Source organism: Rhinatrema bivittatum, chromosome 6, assembly GCF_901001135.1.
Source record: "Rhinatrema bivittatum chromosome 6, aRhiBiv1.1, whole genome shotgun sequence".
In the NCBI taxonomy this organism is placed as follows: Eukaryota; Metazoa; Chordata; class Amphibia; order Gymnophiona; family Rhinatrematidae; genus Rhinatrema; species Rhinatrema bivittatum.
In genome coordinates, this window is record NC_042620.1 from 88,445,925 (window position 1) to 88,468,358 (window position 22,434).

At 44.2% G+C, this 22,434-nt stretch overlaps 1 protein-coding gene across 16 annotated transcripts in view; it reads right to left on the reverse strand.

Moving 5' to 3' along the window:
* Window positions 1-22,434, reverse strand: part of BAZ2B (bromodomain adjacent to zinc finger domain 2B) — a 1,147,511-nt gene that overhangs the window by 984,160 nt on the left and 140,917 nt on the right. For all 16 annotated transcript variants that reach the window (XM_029605562.1, XM_029605561.1, XM_029605560.1 and 13 more), the window contains exon 2: window positions 17,284-17,326. The gene's annotated coding sequence lies outside the window, so the exon portion shown is untranslated. The remainder of the gene's footprint in view (window positions 1-17,283; window positions 17,327-22,434) is intronic.

Genomic DNA, 22,434 nt, shown 5'->3' on the forward strand with positions numbered 1-22,434 from the left:
GGATCGCTGTTCCAGTATCTGAGGGACTACAGCCCAGCCGGGTGCTTCCAGCTCACTACTGCCACCTCTGGTGGTTCAATATACTGTTTAATAAAAGAACTAGTGTGTGTCTGTCTCCAAACTCTGAGCCTGACCGGTGGTCCCTCTCGGGATCTTCCCCCGGGGGCGTGGTCATCTGCCACCGGCCCAAGGATCCACCCACAACTATCTCAAACACTAACACTTATACAGGCAACGAACCTACAGTTGTACATTGTATCCAGGCTGGTCATGGATTTGAGGATTTGCTTTGGACAACTGTGAAATATGTTCCCTTTTTGCCATGAAGTGGTGATCATCAAGCACTGTTAAATAGACAAGAACATTTTTGGATCTTCAAATTAAATTCAATACAACCTTTTGGACTTAATAAGAGGATTGTGTGGCATTCTTTATGCGATTTTTGTTTGGAGTTTTTACATTCACATTTACTCTCTTTTGTCTTGATTGATAGTTCAATGTTTTCGCATCTTTTCTGACATTTAAAAATGGCAACTCCGCCCGCTGGCAAAGTTTCTGCTTTATGCTGGTGAAGCAGTAAATGAAATTGGAAGAGACCTTTCAGGTTGCGATGATACCTCTGTATGGATAACAAATATGTTTAGTTCAGTTTTCTATAAATAGATTTTGGGATACTTTAAGGTGAGCCATATCCCTTATAATTTATAATTTTATTTATTTTTGTCATGACCTTTTAGAAACCCAGTATTCTAATATGGAGAAACAAGATTAATATTTACTCCTGAAGGAGGACATCTGTTCCGAAACATTGCAATGTCAGGTGGAAGTAGATGTTTGCACAAAGGAGGAGATTATTTTCCTTGTGCATTAGAACTCTGAGAAGCTGTTTGCATTCCCGGATTAGTCAACAAGCTTAAAGATAAGTTCAGCTTGGGTTTTACTACATAATTTCCATGATTTTTATATGCAAAGAAAAATATTTAAAAAATGAATTTTTGGCTCATGATATGGACAGAGGTGCTCACTACTGACCAATAACAACAACTATGCATGCTAAGGATGTTCAGAAACACAAATTTCTTTGGGTCGGAACTGTGCAGTATGAAAGTCATTTAATTTTAAATATAGTGAGTTCATGAATTTATTTATTTTATTTTTATTTAAGAGTTTTTTTATATACCGAGGTATAGCAAGCTGCCTTCACTCCGGTTTACATATACAACAACCTGTTACATCCAATGTATTTAACAGTAACTGAAACTGGATCTGAAAAACAACTTATTACAATCAACATCTACATATATAACAAGGTATATATCTATGCTCAAATCATGTATAGGGATTGAATTAAGACTGGGAGATAATCAATAGGATTTCAGTGAATCAGGTTTGAAACGTTCTGTGATAAAGTCGTCGGAGTGACATTGCATACCCGAGAAGGATATGTAATAGATATGTTCTGTTGTATTAACCAATACCATCTTTGAATGAATAGCCATGTTTTGAGCTCTTTTTTAAATGATTTAATGTTGTTTTGTGAGCTCAGGTGTTCTGGTAGAGAGTTCCATAATTTCGGGCCAGCGATGGAAATGGCTCTGTTTCATGTGGAGGAAAGTTTGGCTAGTGGTAGTGATAGTACATCTAGATGTAATTTACTTGTTGTCCTAGTCGTATGTTGTGACCTGTGTATATGTATGACATTGTCAAGGGCAGTGTTGTCTGCTTTGTGAATTGCATTGTGTAGGATTGTTAGAACTTTGAATTCAATTCTTTTTTCTGACCGGTAGCCCAGTGTAGACTGTTGAGCACGGGGGGTGATATGATCTAATTTCTTTTTGTCAGTTAGGACTCTGGCAGCGGCATTCTGTAGTAATTGAAGTGGTTTTAAGGTCATTTTAGGTAGCCCTATCAGGAGTGAGTTGCCGTAGTCAAGGCTGGTGAAGATGAGGGCTTGTAAGACAGTTCTGAAATCATGGTGGTGAAGCATCGGTTTTATACTGATATTAGTGGGGGACATCATATCGGTTTACATCAAACATGCAGGATGGAAAAATTTCTTCCATATATTGGGTACTAAGTGAGAGTTGTTTTATATTGTGGTACCCAAAAGCACACAGAGCTCCGGAGTCTAAATGCATAGATGAGACAATGGTGCAGGGAAGAGGGATTCAGTTTTGTAAGAACTAGGCAACCTTTTAGGGAAAGGGGGGGGGGGGGGGAGTCTTTTCCAAATAGACAGGCTTTACCTTAACCAGGGTGGAACCAGGCTGCTGGCACTAATCTTTAAAAAGGAGATAGAGCAGCTTTTAAACTAGAACAAGGGGGAAAGCCTACAGTCACTCAGCAGCAATGGTTTGAAAAGAGGTATCTTTGAAGGATACTAATGAAATAGGAGAGTGAGGGCTCCAATAAAAGCAAAAGTAGTCCATGTGCCTATAAGTAAAGAATCACCTGAGCTAAAGGATTCTAAATTATCCTTATTAACTGACAAGAAGATTGTTAATTCAAACAAAAAACACTTTGAAATGTCTGTATAACAATGCCAGAAATCTAAGATGGGAGAGTATTGCAGTGAATGATGACACAGACATAACTGGCATCTCAGAGCCCTGGTAGGAGGAAGATAAACAATGGGATAATGCTATACCAGGGTACAAATTATATCGAAATGATAGACTGGATCAACTTGGGGGGGGATGGAGGGGGGGGGGCATTTATGTCCGGGATGGCAGAGCCCAACAGGGTAAAGATCATGCAAGAGACTAAATGTACAGTTGAATCTTTATGGATAGAAATCCCATTTGTATTTGGTAATAGTATAGTGATAGAATTAAACTACCGTCCACCTGGCCAAAATGAGACGACGAACGATGAAATGCTAAGTGAAATCAGGGAAGCTAACCAATTTGGCAGTGCAGTAATAATGGAAGATTTCATTTACCACCAGTATTGACTGGGGAAATGTAAGATCAGGACGTACTAGAGAGGTAAAGTTCCTGGATGGAATAAATGACTGCTTAATGGAGCAATCAGTTCAGGAACCAATGAGAGAGGGAGCTACTTTAGATCTAATTCTTAGTGGAACGCAGGATTTGGTGTGAAAGAGGGTAACAGTGGTGCAGCTACTTGGCAATAGTGATCATTACATGATCAAATTTGAACTAATGACTGTAAAGGGAACAATATATAAATCTACAGCTTTAGCACTAAACTTTCAAAAGAGAAACTTTGATAAAATGAGGAAAATAGAAAAAAACTGAAAGCAGCAGCTGCAAAGGTTAAGAGTATACAATAAATGTGGGTATTGTTTAAAAATACCATCTTAGAAGCACAGTCCAGATGTATTCAACTCATTAAGAAAGGTGGAAGGAAAGCCAAACAATTACCAGCATGGTTAAAAGGCAAGGTGAAAAAGGCTATTTTGGCCAAAAAAAACTTCCTTCAAAATTAGTAGAATAATCTATCTGAAGAAAATAGGAAAAAGCATAAGCATTAGCAAGTTAAATGTCAAACATTGATAAGACAGGCTAAGAGAGAATTTGAAATGAAGTTGGTCTTAGAGACTATAACTCATAATAACTTTTTAAAATAAATGAAACAGGAAACCTGCGAGGGAGTCATTGGACCGTTAGATGATTGAGGGATTAAAGGGGTTCTTAGGGAAGGTAAGGCCATCACAGAAAGACTAAATTAATTATTTGCTTCCAAATATACTAATTAAGATGGGGAGATACCAATTCCAGAGACTGTTTTCAAGGGCAAGGATTCAGTCTGATAACTACAAAAAGAGAGAGTGAAGTGAATAGCAAATCTCAACTAATATCTTATAAGGAGTCCAGGAAAAGCAATAACCTTAAAGAGAGTACCTGGAAGGCTATGACCACAAATGCTCATAGTTTGGGAAATAAAATCCCAGATCTGCAGGCCCTAATGGCTGAGGCAGAATTGGACATTGTTGCTATCACAGAGACATGGTTCACAGAATCTCATGATTGGGATACAACAATACCAGGCTATAACTTGTTAAGGAAGGACAGAGAGGATAGAAAAGGGGGAGGTGTGGCTCTTTATGTCAGAAACAACATCCAAGCATCTGAGCTACAAGGAAGTTGGGGTAAGGAAGAAGCTCTATGGCTCGACCTAAAAAAAGATGACGGAGCGTCCATTTATATTGGAGTGGTTTATAGGCCTCCAAACCAAAAGGAAGAGCTGGACAGAGACCTGGTTGAAGACATCCATAAGATAGGTAAGAAGGGAGAAGTGGTGATTGTGGGTGACTTTAATATGCCAGATGTAGACTGGAAAATCCCATCTGCAGAAACTAAAAATAGCAGAGCGATAGTGGATGCCATGCAAGTATCTTTGTTCAATCAAATGGTGTTGGAACCCACCAGAGAAGGAGCTATACTCGACTTAGTGCTCACTAATGCAGATAATGTCTCAGATGTCCAGGTGGGCGCCCACCTCAGCAGCAGTGATCATCAAACGGTATGGTTTAATATCACTAAAAGAATAGGGAAAAGAACCACAAAGACCCGAGTTTTACAGTTCAAAAACACAGACTTTGAGGAAATGGGGAAGTACCTGGAGGAAGAACTTAAAGGATGGGAGAACGAGAGAGATGTGGATCAGCAGTGGACCAATCTAAAAGGAGCAATCACCAAGGCAACTGCTCTATATGTTAGAAATGTAAAGAAAAGCAAAAGAAAATTGAAACCTATCTGGTTCTCAAAGGAGGTGGCTGACAAAATTAAAGCTAAAAGAACAGCATTCAAGACATATAAAAGATCCCAAAGGGAGGAACACAAAGAAGAATATTTGTATCAACTGAGGGAGACAAAGAAATTAATCAAGTTAGCAAAAAGTCAAGCGGAAGAGAGGATTGCCAAGGAGATAAAAAATGGTGACAAAACATTTTTCAGATACATCAGCGAAAAGAGAAAGGTCCAAAGTGGTATAGTGAAATTGAAAGGTGGTAATGATCAATGTGTGGAGGGAGACGAAGAAATGGCAGAAATATTAAACGAATACTTCAGCTCTGTGTTCACTAAAGAAGACCCTGGAGAAGGACCATCTCTACACAACAAGAAACTGGAGGGAAGTGGAATAGATAAAATCCTTTTACAGTAGAAAATGTGTGGGAAGAGCTAAAGAACCTGAAAGTGGACAAAGCCATGGGGCCTGATGGGATTCATCCAAGGATATTGAGGGAGCTCAGAGATGTTCTGGCAGCTCCGCTGTGTGACCTGTTCAATAGATCCCTAGAAACGGGAGTGGTGCCGAGTGATTGGAGAAGAGCGGTGGGGGTCCCGCTTCACAAGAGTGGGAACAGGGAGGAGGCTGGCAACTACAGACCGGTCAGCCTCACTTCGGTGGTGGGAAAAGTAATGGAGTCACTGCTGAAAGAGAGAATAGTGAACTATCTACAGTCAGGAGAATTGATGGACCAGAGGCAACATGGATTCACCAGGGGAAGATCCTGTCAGACAAATCTGATTGACTTTGACTGGGTATCCAAGGAATTGGATCGAGGAAGAGCGCTCGATATCATATACTTGGATTTCAGCAAAGCTTTTGACACAGTTCCGCACAGGAGACTGGTGAATAAAACGAGAAGCTTAGGAGTGAGTGCCGAGGTGGTGACCTGGATTGCAAATTGGTTGACGGACAGAAGACAATGTGTGATGGTAAATGGAACCTTCTCTGAAGAGAGAGCGGTTTTAAGTGGTGTACCGCAAGGATCGGTGTTGGGACCGGTCCTGTTCAATATCTTTGTGAGCGACATTGCGGACGGGATAGAAGGCAAGGTTTGTCTTTTTGCGGATGACACTAAGATCTGCAACAGAGTGGACACGCCGGAAGGAGTGGAGAGAATGAGACGGGATCTAAGGAAACTGGAAGAGTGGTCGAAGATATGTCAGCTGAGATTCAATGCCAAGAAGTGCAAAGTCATGCATATGGGGAGTGGAAATCCGAATGAACTGTATTCGATGGGGGGGGAAAGGCTGATGTGCACGGTGCAGGAGAGGGACCTTGGGGTGATAGTGTCTAATGATATGAAGTCTGCGAAACAATGCGACAAGGCTATAGCAAAAGCCAGAAGAATGCTGGGCTGCATAGAGAGAGGAATATCGAGTAAGAAAAGGGAAGTGATTATTCCCTTGTACAGGTCCTTGGTGAGGCCTCACCTAGAGTACTGTGTTCAGTTCTGGAGACCGTATCTACAAAAAGACAAAGACAAGATGGAAGCTGTACAGAGAAGGGCGACCAGAAAGGTGGAGGATCTTCATCGGATGACGTACGAGGAGAGATTGAAGAATCTAAATATGTACACCCTGGAGGAAAGGAGGAGCAGAGGCGATATGATACAGACTTTCAGATACTTGAAAGGTTTTAATGATCCAAAGACAACGACAAACCTTTTCCATAGGAAAAAAATCAGCAGAACCAGGGGTCACGATTTGAAGCTCCAGGGAGGAAGATTCAGAACCAATGTCAGGAAGTATTTCTTCACGGAGAGGGTGGTGGATGCCTGGAATGCCCTTCCGGAGGATGTGGTGAAGACCAGAACTGTGAAGGACTTCAAAGGGGCGTGGGATAAACACTGTGGATCCATAAAGTCAAGAGGCCGCCAATGAAGAGTGGATGACTCGCCAGAATGATGGCTACTGCCTGGAGACAATACTCTTATTCAATAAACGTACACATGCTTACTGTGACTCCAACATCGTTCTAGCTTCAACAGCAAGAGGAAATGTGGAATAAAGGATTTGCACTCACAAAGAGGGGAGTAGCTGGCTTGTTACGGCGGTTACTACCCCAAACCAAATAAGCCTGATACTTCAATTTCAATGCATATACAGCATAGTTCTCTGCTTCAACGGCAGGGGAGAAGAAAAACTGATACTACACACATCCAGCAGAACTCTCTGCTTCAACGGCAGGGGAGAAGAAAAAAGGGTTCACACTCACAAAGCGGGGAGTAGCTGGCTTGTTACGGCGGTTACTACCCCAAACCAAATGTGCCTGATACTTCACTTTTGATGCATATCCAGCATGGCTCTCTGCTTCAACAGCATGGGAGAAGAAAAAACTGATACTTCAAGCATATCCAGCATAGCTCCCTGCTTCAACGGCAGGGGAGAAGAAAAACAACCAATAAGGGCTGTATAACAGTCTGGGTAAAACAAATAAGCATGGGTGTAGCTTGCTTATTGCGGCGGTTACTACCCCTACTACCCCTAACTAATCAAGCTAGATATTTCACTTGGATGCAGCTCCATCACTGCTCTCTACATTAATGGTGGGGGTGGAAGGGAAATAGAACCAAGAGCTAAGAGAAACAGATAAGTATGAGAAAAAATGTGTGAAGCTTGCTGGGCAGACTGGATGGGCCGTTTGGTCTTCTTCTGCCGTCATTTCTATATTTCTATGTTTCTATGAACCAAATCACAATCTGGAAGATGCAATAGGCCAGATTGACAAACTGAAGAGTAGCAAATCACCTGGACCTATGGTATACACTCCAGGGTTCTAAAACAGATAGGATCTGGTGTTTGTAATCCAAGACCTTTACCAACCCTGGGGAAGTTAGCCATCTAACTAATAAAAGACAGGGAATTCTTACTCTTTCTCCTGCAAATCTTGGATGGTTAGTATATTTTTGTCTAGGAAAACCTCTCACGTCCCAGGAAGGAGATGTAGAATCTTTGGTAGCTTCAGAGGATTTTGAGCTCCTTCTGGCAGGGTCAAAGAAGCATCAGAAATACTGAGAAGCAAAATATAAGTGGAATGTATCTTGGCCTGAGACATGACACAAAAATTCAAAAGGCATTGAATGGGTTGGCACGACTCGCGTCAAGGCATCATGCATCGGGAATGCTGATGGACAGGACCCTGGGTACATCAATGAACCAAGTTTCGGGTGCTCTGATGGTCCATGCTTTGAATGCATCGATGGCTTCAAGTGCATCGGGTATGTCAAGGTGTCATACTTTGATGCAGAGCAGGTGTATACATCAGTCTTTTGATGCTTCGAAACACCATGCTGGGAAGAGGCCTACATCGGCAGTGCTGAAAAGGAATGGCCCGATACTATCTATATCAATACACCTAGTGAAGATTATTTATGCTTCTTTGATGCATACAGAGCTGGCTCGGGGGAGCAATGTCACTTATGCACTGATGGCATTCAGGCGGCTGAACTTGACCCTGTAGCTGCAGACATCAGAGATGGGGGAGTTTTAGAATAGCTCCAACTAAAAGGCTTTCCTGAGGAGGTAAATGATGTTGCACTGCAGGAGGAAGATCTACTGCCTCTCCTTAGAGATTCCCACAGTTCTTCCATGTGCATGATCCTGGAGTGCTGTGAGCACAAAGACATCTTGCCAGAGGTTTCACAAGATTTCTGGTCGTGGTCTGGTTCCAAAAAGCAGTAGCCTAACTCAGGCAGTCTTTGAACCCACTCACCATTGTTGACTTTTTCTTGAGGCCTAACATCCTGTGAGAGGAAAGATTTCCTCTCCATTTTTGTTTTTTTGGGGGGGGGGGGGGGGGGGGGTTTAGGTAGCCCTTAAAAGTGCTGTTTGTGTGACTACAAAATGGGATTCTTGAAGAAAAAATTCAAACCTGAGGTAAAAAAAGAGAAGAGACTACATACATGTCCATGTTTCAGTTTGGACAAAAAATGACTAAGAAGACTCAAGAGGCAATATCTGAATGGTAACTCCCGCACATGCTCAGTAGAGCTCAAAGATCTACAGCTTGGCAAGAAGTCCGCTCGGTGCCACCTGGATGACGTCACCCATATAATAGCTTATTCAGCCTGCTTATCAAAGGAAAAAAAATAGATCTCTAGATATATAAAAACAAAAAACAAAAAACACTTGAAACTCGAATCTAAGCATGAAGGGATCAAAAAGAAAATGACCAACTAATCATCCTTATCTGTTACTGGAATAGAACTACAGCAAAGGAGGGAAATGCAGTAAAGTTCAATGCATTTCCCTCGCTTGTTGTAATTGAATACTTGAAGTGCAGTCCCTCGCTCCTACATTTGTACTGGAATAGAACTAAACATCTTTTTATCATCTAAAAAAATTGTAGTTGTTCTGTGGCAAAAAAAAAAAAAAAAAGTTGATAGCATTATATTTAATAAAATATTTACAAGGATATCATAAAATAAAAAACATCAAGGGCACAAACTTCTGGCACATTCCTATAAACACTCTTCTTCATCGAGTAGCTTTCTCTAGCCTGATAAAAATCAAATTTAATGGGATTGCAACTGCCAAAATGCAAACATGCATAGTATTTCACTTGTTTTTCAAATCTATTAGATTTATCACTCTTTGAAAAAATTTGAAATGCATCATTAATATTGCTTTTAATATCCTAATCCTGGATTCAGCATTAGAATTTTGGTGTGTCTTCTGTAATATTGTATATGGTGATATTACAAATATTACAATTAATATGAGCACCACCTCAACAATTAAATTTTCAAATTTTTAATTTTCAAAACAAGAACCCATCATCCATATACCAGGTATGAGTATTGTAGACCTTCATACCATCCAACGGTTTCTTGGGCATGTCTGCTCCTTGTTTAAACCGCTTACGGGATCAACTTTAATTATTGGTCTTTTCTCAATCGGTATTTGTTTTTCTTTTTACGTTTTTTTTCAAAAGTTTTTTGTTTATGTAAAATATATGCAAGATACTTTTTTCAAGCAATTATTGAAATCCTCTTATTTCGCTCAAAAAGAGGTAAAGGATTTACCTCTTTTTGATGCAAGTATCTTGCATATATACTTGCAATATATGCAAGATATTTGCATATGCAAGTATCTTGCATATATTTTACATAAACAAAAAACTTTTGAAAAAAACGTAAAAAGAAAAACAAATACCGGTTGAGAAAAGACCAATAATTAAAGTTGATCCCGTAAGCGGTTTAAACAAGGAGCAGACATGCCCAAGAAACCGCGGGATGGTATGAAGGTCTACAATACTCATACCGGGTATATGGATGATGGGTTCTTGTTTTGAAAATTAAAAATTTGAAAATTAACAATTTAATTGTTGACGTGGTGCTCATATTAATTGTAATATTTCTAACGTCAACTCAGAGGAGTATTCACAGGATATTACAAATGTAATATTTCAATAAGTGGGTCTCCACTTTAAAAGTTTTAAATGCAACAATTTAATGAAGTATGAGTTCCTATAACAAGGGTGGCCAACTCCTGTCCTCAAAAGCCACAAACCAGCCTAGAATTTGATGATAGTGCAGAATAATAGTCTTTAAATAAACAGGCCTGATTTCCACGATATCCATAATGAATATGCATGAGATGTACCTGCATCCAATAAAGGCAGTGCATGCAAATATCTTTCATATATATTCATTATGGATATTCTAAAAACCAGGCTTGTTTGTGGCTCTTGAGGACCCAAGCTGGCCACCCCTGTCCTATAATGAGAAATTACTACTTTCCTGATAATTTCCTTTTCTTTAGGTCAGTCAGATGAATCCAGAACAAGTGGGTTTATGCTCCCCTACCAGCAGATGGAGTAAACTGACATCACAGTATATAACCCCCTCTAGTGCCATCAGCCTGCCAATATTCTCTTCAAAAGCCACTGTGGACAGACTAGCAAAAAACTTGATTAAAAACAGATAACCATTTCAATTCTCAACCAACAGGCAACACTGAGCTCAGACAAGAATGTAAGAACGTTAGTCTGGGACTGGACTAACACTTACCAGTAATCCCCATAATACATAGCTGCAGAGAGGACTATAATACAATCATCTGGCAGCCAAGAGAGAGAAACTGAATTCATCTGATTGTCTTAAAGAAAAGGAAATTGTCAGGTAAGTAGTAATTTCTCATTTCTTAGTGTCCATTCAAATGAATCCAGAAAAAGTGGAATGTATCCAAGCTATTCCCTCATAGGGCGGGAGGCTGTCTGCAGTCTAGTCAAAACTGCATGTGCAAAGGCCGCGTCCTCCTGGGCTTGCACATCCAGACGATGATACATGGAAAAGGTGAGTAAGGAGGACCACATTGCAGCTTGACAAATGTCAACGGGAGACAACAATCTAACTTCTGCCCATGACACTGCCTGAGCCCTAGTGGAATGAGCCCTAATCTGACTAGGTAATGGCTTCCTGGCATCCATATGTGCAGCTGTGACTACCTTCTTAATCCAGCGAGCTATGGTAGCCCGCGAGGCTGGCTCTCCCTGTCTTGTACCGCAGTAAAGGACAAACAGATGGTCCGACTCCGCAAGGGTTCAGTAACAGGTATCTGACAATATGCCTCCTGACAACCAAGGATCGCAACAAATGATACTCCTTTACATCTTGCTCTCTGTCTAAAGACAGCAGGGAGATGGACTGATTCAAGTAAAAATCAGTGATCAACTTCGGTAAAAAGGAAAGAACAGTACACCCAGCTGTAATGCCCCTTGATTCACTTGGAGAAATGGTTCCCAGCAAGACAGGGCCTGAAGTTCAGAAACTCTATGCACAGAACAATTGCCACCAGAATTAAAGTTTTCAAGGGCAACAATTGCAAGGAGAGAGTACATAGTGATCTAAATGTAGGACCTGCCAAGAAGTCCAATACCAAATTAAGACTCTACAAGGGCACCAGAAACCACAAGGGAGGCCGAAAATGTGTCACGCCTGCAGGAAATCCAACACAATAGGGAGTGTGGTCGCATGGGGATTGGTGCCATGAGTGTCGCACCATGCTTCGAATACTCTCCAGATGCGAATGTAGGTGAGGGATGTGGAAAACTTGCGAGCTCGGAGGAGTGTATTAATCACGGGCTCCGAGTAACCTCTTTTCTTCAGTCTAGCCCTCTCAAGGGCCATACCGTAAGAGAGAATTGAGCTGGATCCTCGTGGAGGATGGGACCTTGACACAGAAGGTCCCGGAGAGGAGGCAGGGGAAGAGGCTCCCCTGCCAGTAGTCTTCTCATGTCTGCGTACCAGGGTCTTCTTGGCCAGTCTGGTGCCACTAGAAGAACTAGGCCCTGGTGATTCTGAATCTTGTGGATGATGGCGCCCAGCAGAGGCCACGGAGGAAAGGCGTATAGCAGAGTCCCTGGAGGCCATGGCTGAACTAGGGCATCGATTCCGTGTGAGAACGGGTCGCGCTTGCGGCTGAAGTACCTGAGCATTGGACTTGTCCGCCAGTAAATCCATGTCCGGAATCCCCCAGTGATCCACAATCATCTGGAAGGCTGTGGGTGACAGCTGCCACTCTCCCGGATTTAGGCTTTCTCTGCTGAGGAAGTCTGCTGTGGTATTGTCCTTCCCGGCAATGTGGACAGCGGAAATGTCCTGAACAAGGCCCACAAAATGGCGCCCTCCTTGGCGTGCCACGCCGCCGATCCTCTGTTCCTTCGGAGACCCGCAAAACGAGATGTACGCCTCACCTTAATCTCGACGCCCCTCGCTTGGAACCCAGGCGGTCTCCGGCTGCGGGGAGAGCGGGCAACTACCTTCACCACCGCGTTTGAGGATATGCACCTGCTGCCTCGTCCACGCCGGGACCGAGGCGCCTCGTAAGCCTCACCCGAACCTCGCCCGGGGGCTGTGTCCCTGCCGCGATTCGGCCGGACCGAGGACTTCACCTCCGGGGTGATCAAGGGAATCACCCCGGGCAGCTCAACTGGGGGAGTGACCTCCGGGTATCACCACAGGAGCGCGGGGCTCGATATTTTCACAGAAAGTAGAAAGTAGAATCTAGAATGATAAGAAAAGAGAAAAAGATTAAAGTAGTCTTGGAAAGCACGCTCAACTAGCGTGCAGGCACTCCAAACTGCTTTGGAGACGGAAATTACTGAGTTGCTACGCTTCCTGTGGGGATATATATACCCCCATGCTGACGTCAGATCCGTCTCCAACTGCTAGCACGCAGATACTATCCCATTCGTTCTGAGTCCATCTGGCTACACGCCAGGAAATAGTCACATTTCAGCAAGCGAGCCCTTTCAAGGGCCAAACCATAAGGAAAAATTGATTCGGATCTTCATGAAGAATAGGTCCCTGCTGCAACAGGTCCTTGTGCACTGGAGGTCAAAGAGGCGAATCCACAGCAGCCTCTGCAGATCTGCATGGTCTCCTGGGCCAATCTGGAGTGACCAAGAGCACCATCCCTCTGTGGCCTCGATCCACGAATCAAATTGCCAAACATGAGCCATGGAGGAAAGGCAGACAGCAACTTGTCTTCCGGCCACTCTTGCACTAGGGCATTGATCCTCAAGGACTTTGGATCTCTTCTGTGACTGAAGAAACAAGGAACCTTCACATTACGCAAGGTCACCAACAGATCTAAGAACAGAAGACCCCAGTGATCTCTAATCGGTTGAACGCCTTGTCTGACAACGCACACATCTCGAGTCCAGACTCACCCTACTGAGAAAGTCTGCTCTTATACTGGCTTTGCCTACGATGTACGAGGCCAAGACCATCTGGAGATGCACTTTTGCCCATTCCATAAATTGATCTATTTCCTGCGACACCTGTTACCTCTTTGTACCTCCTTGCTGATTGATGTGAGCCACCATCATAGCATTGTCTGACCCTGCAGACTGTCGCTGAACTGTAAACACGCCAACCAGACTACTCTGGCTTCCAGGCGATTGATGTTCCAGAGAGACTCCTCTGCATTTCAGCGGCCTTGCATTGTCAGCTCTTGACAGTGAGCTCCCCAACTAAGGAGACTCGCATCCATCATCAGTACCAGCCAGTCCAGAGGGATTAGGGAAACTCCCCTTCCTCAAATGTTCTGCCTGCAGCAATCACTGCAATTGGGAAGAAACCTCCATCGGCAGGAGAAGCCAAATCGAATATTCTTGAGACTGCGGGTTCCACCGAGACCACAGGGAGCGCTGAAGAGGACGCATATGTGCCCGTGTCCACACTATCACTTCTAGGGCTGCCGCCATCAAGCCAAGTACCTGCAGGTAAGACCACACAGTCAGGCGCAGAGCGGCTTTCAACAGAGCTGAGCTATCAACTTCTGAAGTCGAACTGTCAACAGGAACACCTTGCTTTGTTTTAAATTGAAAAGAACGCCGAAGTATTCCAGTGACTGAGAAGGCTGAAAACCGCTTTTGGCTAGGTTCACCACCCGAGTTCCTGCAGCAGGGAAATAACCTCGGCGCAGCCAGTCATCCAAATACTGGAGTATGGGATTCCAGCCCTTCATAATTCTGCCACAACTACTACTAGCACCTTGTAGAAGATTCTGGGAGCAGTGGCCAAACCAAAGGGCAGCGCCCGAACCTGAAAACGGCACCCCAGCACTGCAAACCGGAAGAAGGCATTGATGTTTCCGGTCGGATGGGAATGTTAAGGTTACAATTCTGACAGATCCAGGGAAGTCAGAAACTCCCTCCCCCCAACTGCACAGCCAGTATTACTGAGTGCAATGTTTCCATGCGGAAATGGTTCACCCGCAGATGATGGATAACACCTTTGATATCCAGGAATGGACAAAAAGAGCCCTCCTTTTTTGGCACAGCAAAATTAATGGACTATTGCCCCGTATTTTCTTGAGACGAGGGACACTGGGACCCACAGCCCTCAGACCAAGGAGCCTTGACAATATACTCTCCCAAGCCTGCTTCTCTGTAGGGAATGGCAGGGAGACTCCATAAATATGTCCCGAGGAACACTGCAAAACTCCGTCGCATATCCATATTGCATCACTTCCAGGACCCACTGATCCTATGTGATTTCAACCCACCTCTGATAAGAGAGAGGCATCCCCCTATCTCCTGTTCCTGGGGGTGGGTCGGCAAGTCCTTCATTGGGAGGCTCGGGAGGTGTCCACTATCCGAGTCTATGCCTCTTCTGGGCTTGTCTGGGATGAAAGGACAGAGACCTACCAAAAGGCCAAGTCCTCTGAAAGGTCCTTCCTCTATAGGGTCAAAAACACCTGGATCCTCTAGCATGACCCCTCATCTTAAAAGGGCGCTGCATCAGCTTCTTATCCTCCAGCAAATGAAACTGGAGATTTGCCCCACTTACTGGCCAGTTTCTCAACTCGCTCCCAAATAAGGCGAGCTGTTAAAGGGTAACTTGATGAGGTTAGCCCTTGGCGGTTGCTTCGGCCGACCAGTTTCTCAAACCATAACTGCCACCTGGCCGCTACCCATGAAAGCCATCCCTCTGGCAGAGGTGCAGACCAAATCACAGCCCGAATCAGCTGTGAAAGGCCATGGCTGGTTCCGTAAATGCTCTGGAATTCACCCCAGAATCAATCAACCGCCTGGGAGAGAAAGCACACAATGAGCGAGCCATGAGGGAACAACAAGAAGTGATTTGTAAGGACATTGCCACTGCTTGAAATGCCTGCTTAAGGATAGTCTCAATCTTTCTAGCATGAGCACCCTTCAAAGCCGCTCCTCCCTTCCACAGAAATAGTGGTCCGCTTGGAGACTGCGCACACAAGTGCATCTACCTTCGGAAACGAAAGCACCCTCTTACCACTGTATCCAAAGGGTACACGCTTTAAGCAAGGACACCAAAATGGGATTTCTCTTCAGCTCAGACACCGAATCTGATCCAGAGATCGCAAGCATGTCCAAGGTCTGGGAGATCAGAGCTGGCAGTTCATTTCTATGAAAGAACCATATGAAAGAACCATATGGTTCTAGACCTGGAGGAATTTCACCATCCTCCAGAGAAGCAGGAATCTGCGTAGTCATCCATGCCATCTGGATCCCTATCAGGAGGATCCACTGTCACTTTAAGAGCACTCCTGCGCTGAAGAAAAGGTCCAGACAAGGTCCCTAACCTGCTCCTCTAACTCTAGAAGCAGTGGACCAGGTTGAGGACTGCACCTGAAAAAGGATTGCAACCCTTGGAAAAACTCCTACCCAGAAAAATATAGAAGTATCCAACCAGGAGACACCTGAGGTGCACTCACTGAGCTACCATTCCCTGCTGAGGAGTCAGTTAGGGGAGATCGAAGGTCAGGCGCGCTGAGCCATTTTTACCCACACCTACAGCTGGCTGGGAAGAACCATGCTAAGTGAAATCAGAAGAGGATAAAACTCCCTGAGCCTCCAAAACAGCGCTGGCACAAATTAGCGGGCACTCCTTGCTGAGATGCCCTAATACGACATGCAATGCAAAAGGAAAAGCACTTAGGCTTCTTAGGAATAGTTGCCATTATGGCCAACAGCATGCTTAGCGGCAGCTGGAGGCGTGCATGTAGCTGTTTTTCTTTTTTTTTTTTTTTTTGAACATTGAAAAGTTCTAGGCTTCTGATACTTGGGCATCACGATGCTAGGCATCCCATACCTAGACGCCCATAGAATAAGAGCTGCTCAAGAGTTGTTTGTGTGCCTGTCCTTTAACTTGGACAATTAAGGAAGCATGAGCCTGGACGCACAACAAAACCCAACTAGACTTCCAGAAAAACTGAATGCACAACAGGATGCACATCCAGACGCACACGCCAAACTGACAATCCTGTAGAAGACAGCCTAAGAAGCGTGCGAAAAGCCATTGAGGCAACCAAGAAACCTCAGAGCAGAGCCAAGCCAACAAAGGCTGCTGAACCCACCAGGTTGCCCACGTCCCTCGACCTCCCACAGAGTGGGATGAACATCAAAACAGCACACTGAGCACAGAGAACAAAGACAGAAGCTCTAGTAGAACTCTCCTTCACTGTTTCTGCAACAATTTGTTTTTTTTTTTTAATACACTTACCGTTGCTCAGTTTTACCTGGTTGAGCACAGAAACTGTCTCCAGCTGTGGGGGGAGAGGGCATTTGCCATCTCTACTGCGCTCAGCTACCTGTACCCGCTGCCTTTCAGCTGCTTAATCAGTTAAATCCATGCTGGCTGAAAAATCAGCTACCAGACCAAGGCACACCTCTGAAGGACCACGAAAATCACCTCAGGAATTCTCAAGTGGGGAGGACCTTATGTCATCACAGCAGGAGAGCAGGGCAAATTATTTTTCTCCTTTTCTCAAATCGAAGCAATCCCTAATGGGGAAATGCATGTCCACCATCTGCTGGAGATGGAGAATATTGGCAGGCTGATGTCACTAGAGGGGGGTTACATATTGTGACGTCAGTTTACTCCATCTCCATCTGCTGGTAGGGGAGCATAAACCCACTTGTTCTGGATTCATTTGACTGGATGCTAAGAAATATGCATCATCAAACTTTTTTCCATAAATCAATGCTCCTTATTAAATGTACTACTTTTAAAATAGTAATTGTAGTTGTATGTAAACTTACTCTTATGCAAATAGTCAGTTCTGTAACATCACTGTTTCACAATCTGCAATACAAATATAGTCAATGGTCAGTTAAATCATCCACAAATTTCAGGTAGCCTACCAATAAATTCTTAAACCTGCAATTAAACAAAATTACATTTAATAACATTCATAAAAAAACTAGAGTTTTATGCAATAATAAGAATACATCAAATATCTGTCATTGTTCATTCAGCTCAGCATATGTGTACATTTTTAGCAATGTATATAAAATAAAAGTGCTTATGTTTTCAGTTGTCCGTTTATCAATGACACCAACATCACAGACAGGACTAGCAGGCAAAAGCAAATGAAAACAGAAGCATAGCAGCCGATGGCAAAGCAAGCAGAATGGCTAGTGGACTTCCGAGGCCCCGCTAGCCAAAGAAGAGCTGCCTTAGAGAAAGCAGTGGTGCTGGCAGGACTCCCAGGCTTTGCAGCGAAAGAGGAATAAGTGCCATGTTGGAAAAAAGCAGCAAGGATGGCAGAATTCCCAGGACCTGCCAGTCAAAAAGAAGATGAGATGGAGCTGCAAGCTGAGGTGGGATCTGGAAAGGGAGAGAAGAGGAGGGAGAAGGGTATGGGGAGGACAGGAGAGAGGATGCGAGAATGCAAGGGAGAGTACAAGGAGAGAGAGTGTGCCCACACTCACTCATACTCCCACATGCTCCCTCTACTTGACACCCACACCCTTCCACTTCCCTCCCTCCTTCCCCAAGAATAAATGCAAGACATACCCAACCAATGCTTCTATAATATATACACACACACATACATTCCCAAAGCAACTGTTACACACATGCAGGTAATGGAATTATGAAACACACTCTTTTAAGCTGTCAGACAAATCTAGATTTGTTTAATGTTCAACTGGTCAAACTTGTCTGCAATAAAGTACATCAGGCCATTTTTAACAAAAATACTGTAATTTAATAGCATAGTCATAGAAACAAATGCTATGTCACTGAAGTAGACAACTTTCGGATTTCTTTCAAGGCAGTAATAAAAAAAAAATACCAAGTCAATACACTTAATGTAAAGCTACAATGCCAGTATAAAGCAACAAAGTATGAATTTTTATTCTCTCAGATACTGGTTTTCAAGTATATCTGTTCTTTTTCTGTCTGCTCAACTATTTGTTGTATTCCCTACTTCCTGCCTGTATTCCATCCCTTTGGTTATCAATTACCCTTATTCAGTCACTAGAGAGGTCAATAATCAAAAGCCATTTAGACAGATTAAGTTATCCGTCAACAAGGCAATGTTTGGGATATTCAGCCCCTTTTGTCAAACTGCAATGGAAGTGTAAATTACACCCAGATTACACTTCCAGTGCAGTTTATGACAGAAGCAGTGTTGGACCTCGCCAAGCGCAGGTAAGTTCAGACCCCACTTCCAATGGGGATATTTTGAGTTCAGAGGGATGGGGGGGGCGGGGAGGGAGAGCCAATTTAGATTGCAGGGGAAGGGCCTGGTGGCCCAATATATTATAATCCAAGGAAGGGGCTTGAGGAGGGAGAGAGCCAGCAGCGGACCACAAGACAATTTTGTTATTTAGGAGGAGATGTGGGGTAGGGATGTGCAAGGCCCTATAGGGCATCTGTGCAATTTGGTGGTGGGGGGTGGGGTGAGAGGAAGAAATCAGGCCATAGCCTCCTTTTTTAATTTTTGTATTTCAAGCAGGAGATAGAATCTGCTAGCCAATTGGACAGGGTTTGTTTGCCCACTGCAACTCCTAACCTATTCTTGTCAAAAGATATGAAGAGATGAGTGGATTGCCTGTGGCCTGCTGTGCATTCTAAATAGAAGGCTAAGGCCCTCTTGCAATCCAAGGTGTGTAGAGTCCATTCACCCTGGTGTGAATGGGGCCTCGGAAAAAAGGTGGGCAGAACAATAGACTGATTGAGGTGAAAATCAGTCACCACCTTAGGCAGGAACTTGGGATGCATACGTAGGACCACCCTATCATGGAAGAGTTTTGTGTAGAGCGGGTTCGTAACCAAGGCCTGAAGTTCACTAACCCTATGAGCCAAAGCGATCACCACCAGGAATATAACCTTACAGGTGAGGAACTTCAGATCACAGGAGTGCATAGGCTCAAAAGGATCTCGCATGAGCCACGTTAATACAATGTTGAGGTCCCAGGACACAACAGGAGGCCAGAGGGGGGGCTTCAGTTGAAGCAGGCCCTGCATAAAGCATCCTACTATGGGCTGCATAGAGATGGGCATGCCAGCAACACCCTGATTTGTAAGCCCTGATGGCGCTCAAGTGGACCCTGACCGAGGTGATTTTCAGCCCAGCCTCAGAGAGGACAAATAGTCCAACAATCTTGGAGTGAGGCAGGTGAATGAATCTAAGCCATGACCCTCACACCAGATGGAAAACGTCCTCCATTTCAGTCAATAAGACTTCCTGGTGGAAGGCTTCCTGGAAGCTACCAGCACCTGAAACATGATGTCAGATAGGTCCAGGGGCTGCAGGACTAGGAGTTCAACATCCAGGCCATTAAGGCTAACTCTCGGAGGTTTGGATGACGCAATCTGCCCCAATCCTGCATTATCAGATCGGGCACAGTCCCCAGACTGACAGGTCCCGAAGGAGTGGGAACCAGATTTGTCTGGGCCAGTACTGGGCCACAAGAATCATGGTCCCCCGGTCCTGCTGGAACTTCAGGAGAGTCTTCAAGACCAGCAGAAGAGGAGGATATGCGTACAGGAGACCTGTGCCCCAGTGCTGGGCAAAGGCATCCAAGGCTGGAATTCCATCCGTCCTGAATAGGGAGCAGAAGTTGCTCACCTTGCAATTGCACAGGGAGGCAAAAAGATCCACATCCCACTGGTAGAAAATCTAGGCTGCCACTACCAGATTCAGTGACCATTCGTGTGGCTGAAACATATGGCTCAAGCGGTCTGCCACTATGTTCACTGCTCCAGCTAGATACTTCTCCTCCCACTACCAATATCACTCCTTTGAAATAGCCGACCAGCTTACCATCTTATCATATTTAAATTTGTTTCAACACCGAATATTCATATACGCCATTAATCTTCTCCATGCTGCCTATACACCAATCACTTTCTGGTACGCATGAACGCATCTACCGCGGAAGCGAGGAGAAGTGATCAACGTGCGGTTATGTCAGCAGATCTTATGTGGGTATACATGATGGACCCTAGCAGACAACTGAAGTAAATCAATATATTTGCTTACACTTTTTAAGGAAGTTGGAAATAATTCAAGAATATGAGATGGGGATGTGAGTGGAGAACGGGACAACACAGTGAATTTCCCTGAGGAAGCCCCACAGCAGGGGGTGAAACAAGGCTCTCGTTGGAGGATTTTAATTACATTAAAAATAACAGTCTGTTAGGCTTTAAATTTAGTATAAAGATCATTATACTGTGATTAAAAAACAGTGTTTACTTCAAGTATACTACATTTTAATATGTTGGGGGGGCATGTTTTAAATAAGGGTAATGTATGTATGAGGCGTGGTATGAGTGGTATGAATGGAGGGGTAAATATGATTGTCGAAGTGCCATTTGGTATGGTATATGATACAGTACCGGCACAGATTAAAGGAAAGAAGCGCGGTAAGCCCGCCCACCTCCATCGACGGCATCCAATCAGGCCTTCACAGCCCTTTAAAGGGCCCGACGGTGCTAGGCGTCACGTGCAGAAGGAGCACGACAAAGGGGCTGCCCCTTTGTGCGCCCCTTCGTGCGAACCAGTGCTAGGGGCAAAACCAACTGCTAATTTAATCTCCGCCCAACTCCTAACCTCAGTTCCCCCAAACTGAGCTATACCTTTTTAGATCTCAACTGCCTCTTACCCCTCCCAAGCTCAACGGACTCCATTGAAAGTCTGCTCACTTTCTTTATCCCCAGCGTAATAGCATAATCATAGGCGCAAGGAAAAACATTATTTGAAATCAAACAGCCTACCAGCTCTGGTACTGTGCCTCATCCTAGACAAACATCTCCGATTGCGCACCTGAGAAACATGATGCAAACTTACCCTATCCCCATCATGTATCATCGCCATCTCTTTCACTTAAAATCACAACAACTCTCGAGCCGACCTTCCAGGTCGCTCATCCCAATCATGGCCTCCCCCCTTACGCAACTATTAGGACTCACGATCTTCTCTGTAACACTCTTCAATGCACAGTCTCTTACAAAGAAAACACGCATCCTCAACGACCATCTCTTGGATTCAAAACCAGACATATGTGCCATCACAGAAACCTGGCTCAGAGACATCGCCCTGATAAATCAACTACCCACACACATCTACGACATCTTTTCAATCCCCAGACAAAAAAAAAAAAAAAAAGAGGCAGCGGCCTTCTTTTAGCAGCCAAAAAAGAACTCAAGCTCACCACCCAATCAATCAAGACTTCCACCAAACTCGAACTAGGTCTTTTCAAATCTAATCAGCTTCAAATTCTACTAGTATATGCCCCACTAGGGCTACTAGACACCGATGCCTCCCCCCTCATAGAAGCCATTGTGAAACACAAATACGGACTCCCCAGCTATGATCCTGGGGGATTTCAACCTCCATGTCGACGCTACACCACCCTCCCCCCAATTATGAGGCCTTCCTCACCACCCTCAGGGCCATGGGCTTTGAACAAATCATCGACAAACCCACACACAAAGCGGGTCATACGCTGGACCTCATCTTCATAAACGCCAACCTATCATACTCTTTCACCCCGAACTGCATCCCAGTCCCATGGTCGGACCACTCACTGATATCCACTATACTCACGACCGAAGAACGCCCTGACTCCCCACAACACCATTCTACCATCTACTTCAGGAAGACATGCACGTCAGACGTGCTCAGCGAACATCTCTCTAAAGAACTTACTAACCTGGATGTAACCAACTCTAACTCAGCCATACAAACCTGGCACAACATCACAGAAGCAATAGCCAATAAACTATGCCCCCCAGCAGTCAAAACAATCTACCCGGCTCTAAAAGGAAAACAACCTTGGTTCTCCCCAGAACTTAAGAAATTGAAGCAAGACCTCAGACCACAAGGAATGCAAATGGCGCAAGGCCCCCACTACCACCACACTGTCTGAATATAAATGCACCCTTCACGATACAGGAGC